The sequence below is a fragment of the Eptesicus fuscus genome, chromosome 1 (genome assembly GCF_027574615.1).
Source record: "Eptesicus fuscus isolate TK198812 chromosome 1, DD_ASM_mEF_20220401, whole genome shotgun sequence".
In the NCBI taxonomy this organism is placed as follows: domain Eukaryota; kingdom Metazoa; phylum Chordata; class Mammalia; order Chiroptera; family Vespertilionidae; genus Eptesicus; species Eptesicus fuscus.
In genome coordinates this window covers 113,269,761-113,286,444 of record NC_072473.1, presented here as the reverse complement: position 1 = coordinate 113,286,444, position 16,684 = coordinate 113,269,761, and the positions used below count along the sequence as shown (strand labels likewise).

The window sequence follows — 16,684 nt, the reverse complement described above, 5'->3', positions numbered from 1 at the left end:
GAGAGAAACATCAATGATGAGACAGAACCATCTATTGGCTGCTTCCTGCACGCCTCCCACTGGATAGAGCATCGGCCTGCGGATTGAAAGGTCCCAGGTTTGATTCCGGTCAAGGGCTCGCAACCTGGACATGTGCCCTTGACTGGAATCGAACCCAGGACCCTTCAGTCTGCAGACTGATGCTCTATCCACTGAACCAAACCAGCCAGGGCTAAAAATATATATATTTTTAAAAAGTAGTGGTATATGCCCTGGCCAGTGAGGCTCAGTTGGTTGGGAGTTGTCCCATGCACTGAGAGGTTGCTGGTTCGATTCCTGGTCAGGGCATATACCTAGGTTGTGGGCTCGATCCCCAGCAGGGGGCATGCAGGAGACAGCCAATGAATGCTGTGCTCTCACAATGATGTTTCTCTGTTCTCCCTTCCTCTCTCTCTAAAAATAAACTTTTAAAAAGTGCTGGTATATATAAAATGGAATATTATTCAGCCCTAAAAAAGAATGACATCTTACCATTTGGGGAAGCATAGATGGACCTAGAGGCTATTATGCTAAATGAAATAAGGCAGGAACAGACAAATATAATTTCACTTATATGCGGAATCTAAAGAACAGAAACATGAACAAACAAAACAGAAACAGACTCAGATACAGAGAACAAATTGATGGTTGCCTGAGGGAGGAGAGCTTGGGGAGATGGGTAAAAAAGGTGAAGGAATTAAAAAGTGCAAATTGGTAGTTACAAAATAGTCATGGGGATGTAAAGCACAGCATAGGGAATATAGTCAATAATATTGTAATAACTATGTATGGTGCCAGGTGGGTGCTAGATTTATGGGGGATCACTTAGTAAAAAAAATATACGTATACACTGAGTGGCCAGATTATTATGATCTCTGAACGCATAATAATCTGGCCACTCAGTGTGTATCCTATATAATAAAAGGCTAATATGCAAATTGTCCCCTCGACCAGGAGTTCGACCAGCAGGCAGGCCGGCCAACCACCCATGTCCCCTCCCCCTGGCCAAGCTGGCCGCACCCTACCCATGCACGAATTCATGCACTGGGCCTGTTATATATATATATCTTACCTAATAAAAGAGAAACATGCAAATTAACCATCACTCCGCTACGCCCACAGCCAGAGTGAGTATGCAAATTAACCCAACAAAGATGGAGGTTAATTTGCATATGCAGGCACAGGAGTGGCCAGGAGGGGCAGCCGGGAGGGGCGTGACGCCTGCTATGAGGGGAAGGGGGGCTGCGGAGGGAGCTACAGGAGCGGTTTTCTGGACAGAAGCAAGGACATGCCAGCTCCCAGGCAGCCAGGGAGCAGGGACTTGCCGGCTCCTGGGCGGGTGGGAATGAAGCCAGGGGAAGGAAGGCCTATTCTTGCACAAATATCATGCAATGAGCCTCTAATACACACACACACACACACACTAAGTGGTCAGATTATTATGTGTTCAGAGATCATAATAATCTGGCCACTCAGCATATATATATATATATATATATATATATATATATATATATATAACCACTATGCTGTACAACTGAAACTAATATACAATAATACTGAATATCAACTGTAATTGAAAATTTTTTTTAAAGTTAAGAAATTTGTGACCTAGGGCTAAGGTGAAGAATTCTTAGATACAACACCAAAAGCATGATCCATAAAAGTAAATTGATTAGTTGGACTTTATCAAAATTAAAATCTTCCACTCTTCAGAAGACACTGTGAAGAGAATGAAAAGATAAGGTACAGTCTTGGAGAAAATCTTTGCAAAGCATGTATCTGATAAAGGTCTTGTATCCAGAATATATAAAGAACTCTCAAAACTCAACTACAAAAACAAAAACAAAAAAAACAAGTAAATTTCCAAATGGGCAAAAGATTTGAACGGACACCTTACCAAAGAGATATATGCGTGACAGATATGTACATGAAAAGATGCTCAACATTCTCAGTCATTAGGGAAATACAAAATAAAACCACAACGAGATACCACTGCACACCTATTAGAATGGCTAAAACTAAAAAGACTGCCCACACCAAGTTTTGGAGACAATATGGAGTAATTGCAAATCTCATATACTGCTGGTAGGAATGTAAAATGGTACAGCCACTTTGTAAAACAGTTTCACAGTTCCTTAAAAGGTTAAACCTATAACCCGGCTGGTGTGGCTCAGTGGTTGAGCGTCAACCTATGAACCAAGAGGTCACCGGTTCGATTCTCTGTCAGGGCTTGATCTCTAGTGGGGGGCGGGGGCAGTGCAGGAGGCAACTGATTGATGTTTCTATCTATCTCTCTATCCCTCTCCCTTCCTCTTTCTCTAAAATCAATAAAAACATATTTAAATTACCTTTTAAAAAAGTTGAATCCACAAATACTGTATGATTCAGCCATTAAACTACTAGGTACATAACCAAGAGAAAAGGATATATATAGCCACACAAAGACTTGTACACAGATGTTCATAGCAGCTTTGTTTGTATCACCAAAAACTGGGGCGAGGGGGCGGGGGAGGCATGAAATCTTCAATTGATGCATAAAGAAACAATGGAATGCTACTTAGCAGTAAAAAGGAATGAAATACTAATGTATATAACAACATGCATGAGTCTTAAATATAATGGAGGGTAGAAGCCACACAAAATGAGAGTACATGCTATATTATTTCATTCATATAAAACTTTAGAGAATGCAAACTATTACAATGAGTAGTAAATAAGCCCTAGAGCTCTAGTGCACAGTATAGAGAATATAGGGCAACAATAATGTATTATAATCATCAAACTTGCTATAGACTTGATCTCAATTACTCCAATCACTAAAAAAGAAAGGATAATTATGTAAAGTGATAGAAGTGCTATCACAACAGCAAACATATTCTAATATATGAATGTATCAAATAAACATTTGTACACCTTAAATTTATACAATATTATATGCCAAGTATATTTCAATTAAAAAAGAAAATGCATACTAATCGATAGTGACAGAAAGGAGATAAGTGTTTGCTCAGGATGAGAACAAGGGCTGGCAAAGGTGCACAAAAAAACTTTCAGGGGTAATGGTTTCATGAGTATCTACATATGTCAAATATTATCAAATTGCACACTTTACATATGTGCAGTTTCTTGTATGTCAACATTATCTCAATAAAGCTGTTAAATAAAAAGTTCCATTCCCCAGATGGATACAATAACAACAGCAGTCTGTAATTTTACTAAGTCACATCACTATGTAACATAATTAAACCATGTAGAATTTTATTCAGTAACAGCAGTAGAGACAAAAAGAAGCAAAAACACCAATGCTCTCCTAGAAAACACATTCTTTGGTGCCACCAGTAGAGACAAATTCTGAACCTTGGGACTTACTGGGTGTACTGATTCTATTGGGTATGTGCTGTTTTATCTTTTGTTCACTCTCACGCCAGTGTTATTGTCCCACCTAGCCTGGAATATCCTTATAGCACAGCCAATGCTCTCGTTCCTATTTTGAAAAGCCATCTGACCTCTCACCTCCAGGAAGCTTTCCTCAATGAAGCTGAGGATGGAGAAGAATGACCTTCCTCTAGATAAGCCATGGTCCCCACCATCACCCACCCAATCTACAAATCTTAAATTGCCACAGGCTGGTTGGCACTTCAGCTCCCGCCTGATGAGGGCACATGCATATGCATTGCTACACCTCTAGATTTGGGTTTAGATCCTTCAGAGCAGGGGGCAGGACTTGTGTGTGAGTGCATGCATGTATGCGTGCGTGCGTGCGTGCATGTGTATTAAGATTAGCATGGCGCCAAGAAAGTGGTCACCTAATGAGGCAGGTGTTTTCTGTTTTCTAAGAGAAACAGCAAAGCTGAACTAGCCTCTCTTATCCTCTGGGGGCATTATGGGAAAAAGATGAATTATCTCTTAAATGTATGTCTAAGTACCTCCTTGTTATCAGGTCATCAGGAATTTGGAGAGATTAAGACTAATTGCCCACTCTCCCATCCCCTGAGGCCTAGCAATTCTAATCTGAGGGGCTGGACCAAGGGACTAAGGGAAGTGGTTTCAGGGGTGGTCCAAGGGTGATCCAGTTTGTCCTGGGCCTCCTGGCCCTGTGGGTGGCCACAGGCTCCTCAAGCAAACAACTCATTTGATAGCAGATGTAACCTCCAAGTTACTTTCTGGGAGGCCTTTGAAACTGGAATGCCCCAGCCCCCTAGGATGTCTTCTGGGCAAAGGCAGTGCCCCAGTTCAAACCCCAGGCCTCTGGGCATTGGTCTAGAATGGACCGACTATCTATTCTAGCAAAAGAAGGGAGAAGTGAGCAGTGCTGGCCAGTGGGCTCCCAGAATTCTACATCCATTAGTTTCAAAACAACAAACTAATGATTGCTAAATACTGGCGAGGGGTGGAATGTGAGGACTGCTCTCAAAGGAACTAACTTACTCTGATTCTTGCAGTGAATGATACCCAAGATAAAAGTGGTGAAGAGCTGAAGATGGCAATGTTTTTTAAATATATATTTTTATTGATTTCAGAGAGGAAGGGAGAGGGAGAGAGACAGAAACATCAATGATGAGAAAAAATCATTGATCAGCTGGCTCCTGCACGCCCCACACCTGGGATTTAGCCCTCAACGCGGGAATGTGCTCTGACCAGGAATCGAACCGTGACCTCCTGGTTCATAGGTCAACGCTCAACCACTAAGCCATGCCCACTGGGCTGAAGATGGCAATGTTAATAAAATATTAAAGACAAGTTTCAGTCTACACACACACACACACACACACACACACACACACACACACACTTCTTTCACATGGCCTCCTTATCCTGTGTAATGGGAGTGTTAACAAAAAGTTAGCAGGCAGATCTGGAAAATGGTTTTAGGACTGTATATGGCATACCCTGCTGGCACTGCCAGAGAAGCAGTTGATCGCTGGAGACTGGCAAAGTCAAGCGTGTGTTGAAGGGGAAATAATAACAGCAACAATAACAACCACAGGAATAATAACAGCTAGCACATATTGGCAGGTTACTATGTGCATGACACCATGCTGAGTGCTTTACATGCATTATCTCCTTTAATCCCGATTCCAACCCTCTGAGGTGGGCACTGAGACCCAAAGTGGTCCACAGTCATGTGGCCAGTAAGTGGTAGGTCTAGGACAGGGGTCCTCAAACTTTTTAAACAGGGGGTCAGTTCACTGTCCCTCAGACCGTTGGAGGGCCGGACTATAGTTTAAAAAAAACTATGAACAAATTCCTATGCACACTGCACATATCTTATTTTGAAGTAAAAAAACAAAATGGCAAAAAGACCCGCATGTGGCCTGCGGGCCGTAGTTTGAGGACGCCTGGTCTAGGATATGAAGGCAGAGAGCCTGTGTTCTTTCCTGACTCTAGACAGTATGCTTCTTTTAAAAAAAATGTTTTTATTGATTTCAGAGAGGAAGGGAGAGGGAGAGAGAGATAGAAACATCAAGGATGAGAGAGAACCATTGATCAGCTGCCTCCTGCACGCCCCACACTGGGGATCGAGCCCGCAACCCAGGCATGTGCCCTCACTGGGAATCAAACCATGACCTCCTGGTTCATAGGTTGACGCTCAACCATTGAGCCACGCCGTCCGAGCGATAATACACTTTAAGAACAATTTTGGGATAGACTAGGAGAGGAAAGGAAGCTTCAGGAAGGGCAGATGAGGCAGGAAGTGCCAGCACTGGAACAAGAAAGTGAACCTCCAATGGATTTCATGTAAGGTGCCTTATGTCTCCTCCTTTTAATCTAATGTATAAAATAAGGTGTGAAACTGCCATTCTCTGGAGCATTTTCTCAATTTGTTGAGAAATTCTTCCTGGAAATTGTTATCAGTTTGGCTCAAATAAACACATAAAACTTCTTTACAGGTTTTCCCTGGTCAGTGTGGCTCAGTTGGGCATCATCCCATACACCAAAAGGTTGCCAGGTTTGATTCCTGGTCAGGGCACATGGCTCAGTTTCAGGCTTGGTCCCCGGTGGTAGGTGTGCAGGAGGCAGCCAATCGATGTTTCACTCCACATTGATGTTTTTTTTCTTTCTCTCCCTCTCCCTTCCTCTCTCTCTAAAAATCAATTAAAATATTTTTAAAACTTCTCTACAGGTTTGGATAATTCTTACATTGACAAAGGGGAGTGGGAGTTTGCCACCTCAAAATATGCCTCTTTGGGATTTTGGTTATTTTATACTGGTTAATTTGAAGGAACGTCAGACTTGGGAGAAGCTCTGAAAAACCAGTAGAAGTTACACTTTGTGAAGAACATTTACATTTGTAGGGGGAACCTCCATTTGTAAGAATGTCTCCCTGACTGCACCAGGCCTGCCTTTACAGCCAATGAAGAAGGCAGGGTCTTAAGTCTGCATACCAATCTTATCCTTGTTTGCTGTGCTACTTGTAACCTCCCATAACTGACTGTCGACCTTCAACATCTCTTTTGTCTTTAGTATTTAAAATGATGTCTTCTAACATTTTGGTGAATCACTCAGTGTTCCAGGAAGCATACATGTTATTAAACTTTAATTCTTTTTCTTCTGACAGAAGAAGAAGGAGGAGGAGGAGGAGGAGAAGAAGGGAACCTAAGAAAAAGTTTGCTCAACCTGGGCAAGCTGCTTAGTCTCTTGCTTCATGTTGGTCTGTCTGAGAAATGTTCTGGCGCTTTCCCTTGAAGACCCTCTGCATGAAACATCTTTCATTGCTGCCCCACCCTCCTCCTTACCCTGGGAGCAGGCTGGGGTCTCTTTGCAAAGAAACTCACCTTAGGATACAATTTCTTGTCCAAGAAGTCAGGGCACTCTGGTGTGCCCCTGTGGGGATGCAATGTGCTGGGGAGGGGACAGAAAAAGAGGGCAGTGAAAGAGGAAAAATGATGCGTGGGAGGGCATGTAAGTGTCTGGGTGTTTATATCCAATTAAACCCATCAAGGGCAAAGTTCTCCTCTATGCCCAGCCATGGGAGACACAGAAGCAGCAGAACAAATATATGGCTAACACTTGCCCTTGCCCAGTGATCTGGGTGGACATGTGGGAATCTCCAGACCCTTTGGTTCCCAGATGAATGAGAAAATGAAAATCACTGTCCCCCACCTGAACCCTTGGGCTTCCAGAGAACTCCCAGAAGCCTAGGGAAGGTGGGACCCAACAGCCTGTGGCTGCCATGAACACCTGTGGCATGTCAATTTTCCTGTTCCTTTGGTGCCCCCTATCTCTCTTTTCCCCTCTCTTCTCACCAGGGCCTGTATGTGTGTCATGGATCTGTGTGTGTGTGTGTGTGTGTGTGTGTGTGTGTGTGTGTGCATCTGGGGAGGGGTGGTGTCAAAATGAAATCCCCTCAGCGTGGGTGGCAGGGAAGCCTGGCCATCCTTTGTATCTTATCAATACAGTCGGGCTCCTGGACTGAGCCAGGCACTTTATACCTCCTAGAGTGGTGATGGGGGTCTGCACTGAGCCACCCATACTGACTGACCTGGTCTTTTGTGTAACATGCATTTACCAAACAATTATCCAGGCTTCCAAGGTCAGTCTGTGGCCAGGGAATAGAGAGGAAGGCGTCTTTTCTCTCCTTTCTGCCTAGTCAAATCTCCCTGCGCCGCCCCACCCCCTTCAAGGTCTAGCTTGAGGCTCATCCCTCACAAAGCCTTCCCTCCCTCCTCCAGCTGCAGTTGACCTCAGAGCCCTGGCTGCCTCTGGCCCTTGCTCCGAGGAGCACAATTAGCACCTGACTGTCGCTGGTCTGGCTGCTTGTTTTAGCCTCTGATTGTTTCGGGTGTCTTAGTCATCTCTCCCCCACTGCCTCCTTGGCGCACCCCTCACCCCACAGCACCTAGCACAGGTTGGACACACAGTAGGTGTTAATAAATGTCTGTTGAATCGAAACTCAGCAGCCCCTATGAAGTCAGAACCCTCATAAGCTCCCCGACCAGCAGTTCCTTGGCAACCAGCGCTGGGGCCCTGGGCTACAGGGCATTAGCGGCAAGGCCAGGATTACAGGCCACGAGAGGCTCAGCGGCCAGAGATTTGCAGGCAGGTTGGTGTTGATGAGAAAGGCCCCTTACACCTAGGAAAGCGCCCATGGGATTCTGGGTACTGTGGATGAGTTTCCTTTCTCCCCTGCAGAACTAGTTTTCAGTCTGAGAACCACAAAGGGAGTAAATTGGCAGTGAAGCCAGAAACCTCTTTGCAGTTTAGAAATCCCAGAGAGATAACCAAGCCCGGGTTGGGGTCAGGCCCAGGCCCGAGAAGATGAGGCTGTTCAAGGCCATTCCCAGTTCATGGGGGACCTACAGGAGGTGCAAGGGGCATGACAGGCATGGACCCTGCCACTCCTTAGGTTAAGGGGTGTTTGGGGGTAGCCCTAAGTAATGTCAGCCTGCACTGAAACCCAACAAATGATACCACTGAATGTTTGCCACCTGCAGCCTACGTGGGAACCAGGTCTCCCTTTCCCTATCATTCACCCAAATTCCAGGACAGGACTGGGGTGGGGGGTGGGAGGCATCCAGACCAGAACCCAGCCATGGTCCCTAGGCAAAGGGATACCTAGCTCCCAGCATCGGCTCAAGGATTCCAGTCTGACTTTGACTTACAGTTATTTATATAGATGACCCAGCCACTCTCTCCACCCCTCCCACATCCCCCACCCAGACGCCCCAACAGCGTGTGGGTGGTGTCCTCTTCACCACATTTTCCTCACTGCCACTCGTGCCTGGTCCTGGGACTAGCTCTCAGCAAGTCTGCTAAGTTGAATCTGAGCTTTAGGGCACTGTGTTGGCAATATCATTATGTTACTCTGTGTCACATACTGTTCTGATAATCTGGTACAACCTGGTGAGGTGGGTCCCATTAGACAGATGAAGAAACTGAGGTATACGATTGACTGTGATCACATGGCTAGTAAATAAGAAAGCTAGATTAAAACCCAGACAGTTTGGTTCTAGGGATTGGAGGGAAAATGAAAACGTTGGGAGGGTGGTGAGGACCAGGGCCAAACTTAGGAGGGGGTATTTCTCTGGAAAAACAGCCTTCGTCTGACTGCGGTTTCAGGGGACAAAAGCCCTGAATTTTTCAGGTTGGGGTATTTTGTACATCCTTTCAATTGGGCCCATGAACAACAGATCACAGCACCCTCATTTTTAGGTCCCAATATAGGACAGAGGAAACAGAAGCCAATGTGCCACCTCTTAGCCTTAAGCAGGAGAAGGGTGGGTTTCGGGCCCCCAGCTTGTCCATGGGTGGGCGCCAGTTCCTGAGCAACCACCGAGCAAACAGTGCAGCAGTGGGAGGAATGCCAGACATAGTTGCAAACAAGCCACTCCTTAGGCTCACAGTGGAGGCTGGGTGAGGGTGGCAACGTGGAGCCTGCTCAACGCCCCCTTCCCCCCACACAAGAAATCCCAGCCTTTGAACCCAGGCTCAGAGACAACCACATGCAAGGCAGCCTCTTCCTCACACAGCAGCGGGCCATAGGAAGTGTCCAGATTAATTCAGTCCCAAGGTAACTCCCCGCTAAGCTGTTTCTGCTCTGAGTCCACTAAATTAATGGTAGGAAGCGCCTTATAACCAGCCAAACCCTGTGTAACTAACTGTGAGGAGGGGTTTGCATTCTTGCCAGGCATACGTGTTCCCTGGGCATTTTCAGGGCCAAAGGGGAGAGCTAGATCTGCTCCCTTCATCCCCCTCCCACCTGGCACTCAGGCCAGGGGTCAGCTCTTAGGGGGTGAGTCCCTGATGGGCGTGCCCACCAGCTGTTGGGGCCGAGCAGCAGTGGCTCAGGCCCTAGGGTGGTGACCTCACTTCCGCTGCTACCTCCCCACCTCCCCAGCACTCCTCCCATTTGAGGCCCCACCAGGCAAAAATCGAGAAGTCCAAGGTTAACTGTTCCTCCCCATTTTAAGAGCTAATTAAAATGATTAGCCACAATGAACTGTCAAACATTAACCAGAAGAAGCTGCAGGACCAGACAGGCCTCAATCTTGGGCAGAGGGATGGGGGGCAGGAATCAAAAGGCCATCAAATCCCACGGTTGGGGTGTGGTGGTGGTGGGAGCAGCCAGGGAGAACGCGGCTGAGCCAGGTGCCAAGGGGTCAGGAGGTGATTCTGGTCAGAACTGCACTGTCCCTGAACTCAGGCGGGAGGAAAGGGCGGCAGAGTTAGGGTGCCGTGGAGGGACCAGGAATTCATAAAGCCATTACCGCCTCAGCAGTCTCCAAAAGCACGGCGCTGTGGGCAGGGGATCCCGCGCTGTGTGCCTGCGGAGTTCCCTGGCCGGCAGCAGAAGAAGGAACTGAGAGGCGGGAGAGCCCGGGAGAGCGGGAACGCGGGAGAGGGAAGGCTGCAGGCAGTCTCGCACGCAAACTCCGGCCCCCACCCCCACCCCCGCCAAGAAGTCTCTATTTTGGCGATCCAATTATTCGTGTGTGTGTGTGTGTGTGTGTGTGTGTGTGTGTGTGTGTGTGTGTGTAATTTACCCTAAGGCGCCTGGCCCCAGAAGCCCTATGGGCCGCTGGATCAATCTAACAGCCCCACCACGGACCCGCCCAACCTCCTGCTCTCAGACACCCAGCTTTTTGGGGGCCTGTTGTCGCGATCGGTCCCGTCCAGGGACTCGGGCTGCCCAAAGCGCAGGAAAAATGATCCCCAACCCCGCCTGCGGAAATCGATTCCGATTCTAACCTGGGATCGGACCCGGGGTTCCACAACACACACGCAGCGGGGCGAGGCAAGGGCGGGACTCAACACGATGCGGCTCTACCCCCCCTTCCCTGGGCCCCCAACCCCGACACTTGGGGCCCCGGGGCTCTGGATCCCGCCCTCGGACAAACTTTTCGAAGTCTCCGAAGGCTCAAAGAACCGGTGCCATCGACGTACCTGAGTTGAAGTGGGCTCGGTCGCCGAGCCGGGATAAGTCGCCGTGTTCCCCTCCCCGCTCCGGGGGCCGAGATCGCGGGTCCCCAGCCCCGCCAGCCCGCCCTCTCCCAGGAGAAGCCGGGCCGGGCAAGTGGCGCCGGGATCTCGGCGCCGGCGAAAGGAGAAGTGGAAGTTGAGCGCAGCGCCTGGTCGGTTCCCCCGGCCGCTGGGGCCAGCGTCCGCCTCCCTCTTTCCTTCCCTCCTCTCCTCCGGGTCCGCCTGCCCCCGCGGCCCCGCGCCCGTGACTCACCTCGGCGCGGGGGCAGGCTGGTCCGGGCGGGCAAGGCGCAGGGCTCTCCCACACGTCGCGCCGCCAATGGCAAGTTAGAGGGCGAGATGCAAATACCAGGTGAACCCACGGCGCCCCTGAGAAAACGACTCCGGGGGGCAGGGTGGACGCGGGAGGGTCCAGGCGGCCGGTGGGGGCGCCCGGGGAGGGGGCGCGAGCCAGCGGAGACCTGCGCTGAGACAACCGGGCGAAAGGGGAAATTGCACCAGAGCCACACACGTCCCCTCAGGCGGCGGCTGGGGCGGGCGCGAAGGAGGCTGGGTGGGAGGGAGGGAAGAGCTGGAGGGAGGGACCGACGGGAGGGACCGCGGGCGGGCGGGGTGAGGGAGGGAGCGAGGGAGGGAGGAGGCGTGGTGGTGGAAACAGCGCCCCTCCACCCCCGGCCCGCCGCTGTCGCCAGCAAGGCAGGAGGAGCCCTGCCAGGGGCCCGCGAGGCCTCTCCTTCCCCTCCCGGCTCGCAGGCCCCTAGGGGACGGCGAGGTCAGGGCTCCCCCAGAGAGCACAGCTCGAGCTCTGCCCCGGCCCCGGCGGGAAGCCCCCACACAGTACCTCCGAGCGAACTCTGTTCTCCGGGGACTCTGGATGGCTCTATCCAACCCCCTTGGCCTGTACACTCCACTTGCTCGACGCCTTTGGCCAGAGCCCTGAACTCTAGATTATTGAGCGCCTGTTGTGTGCGGACCCGGCGGGAGGGCGGGGTGAGCGGGTGATGAGGCCAGGAGATGCCCAAAGAATACAATTCATGAACAAATTCCAAACGGGCCGGGGAATCTCCGGCCAAATGCATCCTGCGCTTGAGATGACTGGAGAGTTTGGGGGACTTCTGAGAGAAGGCAAGCCTAGAGCTCCTGGTGGAAGAGGTCAGAAGAATATGCATGGAGGAAGGGCGGGGGAGAGAGGTGCAGGGCTGCCACAGCAGGTACAAAAACAGTCCGAGTTGGGGTTCTGGGAGAAAGCTCATGCCCCCTCTGGTCCAAAGCCAGACTGCTCTGCTTGAGACATCCATTTGAACCCCCGTTTCCTCTTCTCCCACCTTACCTTCTCCTTTGACCTGCCTCAGCCTCCACACAAGCCTCCCAACCATATCCTACAGCCAGGAGGCTCTAGGAGGGAGGCGCTGACAATTGTCCCTCCTTATGGCTCTACATAGTCTGGATGAGGCTGCCAACAGAGCCTGAACCCTGGCATCTCCTTGGCAGAAAGCAGCAAGGCTGAAAGGGCCCCAGGGGCAGGAGGGCCCTCTGAGGGGCAGGGGTAGCCACAGGCCTGCAGCTCAGAGACCTGCTCAGCCACCAACATCTGCCTGCTCCCCAGCGGTGGGAAAAGATGATCCTTGGCACAGTGGTAGTGGGTGACACCCGTGAAGGCAGCTGCCGATGATAGGTTTCCAGGGAAAGCCCTAAGGGCTGCAATGGGGCACTGGCCCTTGAGACCTCTTGGCTACGTAGAGCCAAATCCCTGAAATAAGCACCAACAGCAAATTTCCACTTTTTTCTTTTCTTTTAAAAAAATAATTTTTATTGATTTCAGACAGGAAGGGAGAGGGAGAGAGAATCATTGATTGGCTGCCTCCTGCGTGGCCCACACTGAGGATGGAGCCTGCATTCGGCATGTGCCCTGATGAGGAATCAAACTGTGACCTCCTGGTTCATAGGTCGACACTCAACCACTGAGCCACACTGGCCTGGCACTTTTTTCTTTTCTAAGTGGGCACACTTTCCCCAGGGGATTCCAGATCCTGGAGATACTCAGGTCTCTGCTGGCCTCTTGTCTATGAGGTTCTACTATCAAAATTGTGGTAAGTCCCAGCTGTCCCCTAACTCCCCTTTATCTTGACCTTGAAACTCACTAGTGGACACACACACACACACACACACACACACACTTTCCCATTTTACTAAGAATTCAGAGGTCTTTAACCACTGACCTGGGCACCTATTCCAGCTGTGTGTCTTTAGGCAAGTCAATAACTCTCTAAGCCTCACTTTCCTTACTTTTTAAAATTGGCGATAAGAACCTACCTCAGTCCCCAAAACTGGTACCACTGTCTTCTTGGGGCATATATTAGCTTTATCTCTTTCTGTATTTTATATAAATGGAATGTTATGCTATAAATGTCTTCGTGTCTGGCTTCTTTTGACAAACAATTTGTGAGATTCATCTACATTGTTGCAGATAGTTGCAGATCATTCTTGTTGTATTGTATAATGTTTGGAACTATATCACAACGTATTTATTCATTTTGCTGTTTAGGGGCATTTGAAAAATGTTGAATTAGGGATTATTAAAAATACTGTTGCTGTGCCCTGCTGGCATGGCTCAGTGGTTGAGGGTCTACTTATGAACCAGGAGGTCATGGTTTGATTCCAGGTCAGGGCACAGTGGGGGGCGTGTAGAATTCTCTCTCATCATTGATGTTTCTATTTCCCTCTCCCTTCCTCTCTGAAATCAATAAAAAATATTTTTAAAAAATACTGTTGCTGTGAGAGGGGGAAAAAAAGGACCTATGACACAAGGCTGTGATGAGGATTGAATGAGGTAACCTATGTCTATGGCAGTGCCTGATGCCTAGTAAACCCTCAATAAAAGTTGGCTACCTTCAGTATCATCTTTATCGTAATTTTGCTTTTCTTTATCAAGCTTTCAGGGTGAGAGTATGGGGAGGTCTGACAGTGCCAGGCCAGAAGCTTTGGAGGACTAATGGTGGATCCCTCCTATGAGTGTTTGTGGTTTAAACCAAGGTTGAAGGCTCAAGACACAGAAGAACCAAAGCATAGGTCTTCCTCTTGGGAAGGGTAGGGAGAGAGGACAGCACTGTCCTGACCAGCTCACAGTGATTGGCCCTAATGCCTACTAGTGACCTGGAGCCCAGGGCCTGTGGGAATCCCATAAGTTCCTACCTTCCCCAGCCACTCAGAACTAAGCACAGCACCATGATCTGGGAGTTGTACCCAAAGCAAACCTACCCCCTTGATGAAACCTTGTGCCAACCTCACCCTGGGGAGCCATGGGCCACCTGAATGACCTTTGTGGCTCCAGGTCAGCCGGGCTGCCCTTCCCAATGACCTTGTTGCTGTTTCCCAGTCTGCCAGCCCTTCCCCACCTGGCTCCCTGCTCTTCAACTTACCCATCGGGTGAGCTGCAGTCAGGCGGGGCCAGCAAGCTGAGATCACCGCTCCTGATGACAGCCATGCTGTCTCTGCCAATGGCTCATTCCCTGACTTGGCAGGAATTCCCCTTCTCGAGTTGCCCACGGATGCCCAGGCCGCGCCATCCAACGTGCACTCTCAGCCTCTTTCCTTCCAGCCCTGTTTCTCCCTCATTCTCCAACACTTACTCGGTCCTTTCTGGCCTCAGAACCTGGATCATTCCAGGACTGGAGAGGCCTCTTGGCTGCCCATAGCCTGCACAGGGACACCTCCCCACTTCTCCGCTCAACTTGTCTTTCCACTTTGGCAACTTTCTCAGCCCCCCTTTGTCCCCTCTTTGAAGTAGTGCCTGACAGCCTATGTTCTTCTACAGATCACCCCAGGTTCTTTGGAGACAAGGTTGCTTCCCCCACCCTGAACCCCTTGGCTTCAACACATTCTATCCAAACCGTGGCCAGAACAAAATACCACACTGTCCCAGCTTCTGTGGCCATGGCCCTTACTTTCCACCACAGACATGCTAGAAAAGCCACCTATCAATCAGACTTTCAGAATGAGAAGCATATAAAAAACCAGGAGAGAAGTTATAGTTTAAAAGGCGCCCTCCCACCTGTAAAGCTGAGAAGCCCCCTATAATTCTGTCTATCCAGCCAGCAATCGTGCCTGTACTAATATGATCAGTAACTCGTGGTTTGCCTCTATTGGGTTTATATGACAAGGCCCCAGCTAGATCCATTGATAGCTAGAAAGCTCTAAGTCCCAGGTTGTGGCTGGACATCATAAGGAATGTTTGTTCCAAAAAAGATTGTTGAGCCTGGCCAGCGTGGCTCAGTGGTTGAGTGTTGACCTTTGGACCAGGAGGTCACGGCTCAATTCCCGGTCAGGGCACATGCCCGGGTTGCAGGCTTGATCCCCAGTGTGGGGTGTGCAGGAGGGAGCCGATCAATGATTCTCTCTCATCATTGAGGTTTCTAACTCTCCCTCTCCCTTCCTCTCTGAAAGCAATAAAAATATATTTTTAAAAAAGATAAGAAAAAGATTGTTGAGTAGTTGCAAAACAGAAAAATTCCCTGGGATAGATTATACAAAGTGCTCCCTCCTGGGATGATGGTCTGTTGCCCTGGCCCATATTAGGGGGTAACGAGGGTGGGGATGTGCCTAGGCCAAAGCACAGGCATACAGATGGAAGGATGAAGTTGGGAGCAACTTCCCAGACCATAACTTTCATCTGGCATGCCACCTTCATTGGTCAGGGCTCTTGGAAAGCCACTTGCTCTTCCAACGGAACCCTGCTCTCACTTAAATGGAGAGTTATACCTTTGCTCTCCAGGACTTTGCAAGGACTGGCCCTGGCACCATGAGAACCCCTACAAAACTTCAGAGAACTGCTGGGTTCAACTTCTTGGAGTGCTGGACAGTAGCTCAGGGGCCTGCCTGGAGGGAGATGACAGCCCTGACATAGGAAGTGTCTTGTGCAGGCCTAGTGGGGTTTTTTTTTTATAGGGGAGGGCAAATTCAGTACCCTTTCAGGCCCCCTCTGGGTTGCAAAAAAAATAAGGCAGAAGTGGTTTGGGGCAGAGTTCAGCAAATGAGGGCAAGCCCCCTGGCGTCTCCAATCCCACTGGTCCCTAGTCCCTGTCTGGGAGCCAGGGCTCAGCCTGGAAAAGTCCCTGGGAGCAGAGCAGAGGGTAGGAGCCTGCTCTGGGGCACCTATCAGAGGCAGCAAAACATCCAGAGTTTTCAGGCTACTCTCCGGTGGAGCCAGAGTTGTGAGCCCCTCAACCCCTGGGATCTGCTGGCCCAACACCCATCTTGTGTGGCAGGTGGCTTCACTGTGCCACCAGGCCCTGCAGAGATGCCAAATGACGCTCAAAAGGTGCTTTCCCTCGTAGTCCACAGGAAAAAACAAGTGGTTGCTGCTGGGCCAAGGAATTGGGATGGGGAGCAGAGGGACGGCAACGCCTGCAGGCCTTCTGTGGGTCCTTGGGGGGGGGCAGGGACACAAGCTGGGTGTTCCCTCTTCAGATGGAGAGGAGGCTCAGGGGAGTGAAGAGGGCTCCAGTGACATTGCATTGAGGCACTACACATTATCTACAAGGAATAGCGCCCCCTTGAGTTGGGCAGGACGGTGGCAGTAAGAATGGACACAAGAGAGTTGGGAAGCGGTGTTTGACTGGAAAGAGAGATCAGGAAGGACTCAGACTGGGATACCACAGTAGGGGCACGGCGCTTGACTCCAAATCCTGGGAACCCGATGAGGTGCAGTATTGGGGAGAGGCTCTGAGGGGGACTTCTCAGCTCC

The 16,684-nt window shown here is 49.7% G+C and overlaps 1 protein-coding gene across 1 annotated transcript in view; it reads right to left on the bottom strand.

Moving 5' to 3' along the window:
• ELF4 (E74 like ETS transcription factor 4) overlaps nucleotides 1-11,136 on the bottom strand; it is a 45,067-nt gene extending 33,931 nt beyond the window's left edge. Inside the window, exon 1 of the mRNA XM_008153897.3 lies at nucleotides 10,906-11,136. The gene's annotated coding sequence lies outside the window, so the exon portion shown is untranslated. The remainder of the gene's footprint in view (nucleotides 1-10,905) is intronic.
• Nucleotides 11,137-16,684: the final 5,548 nt, after the last annotated feature.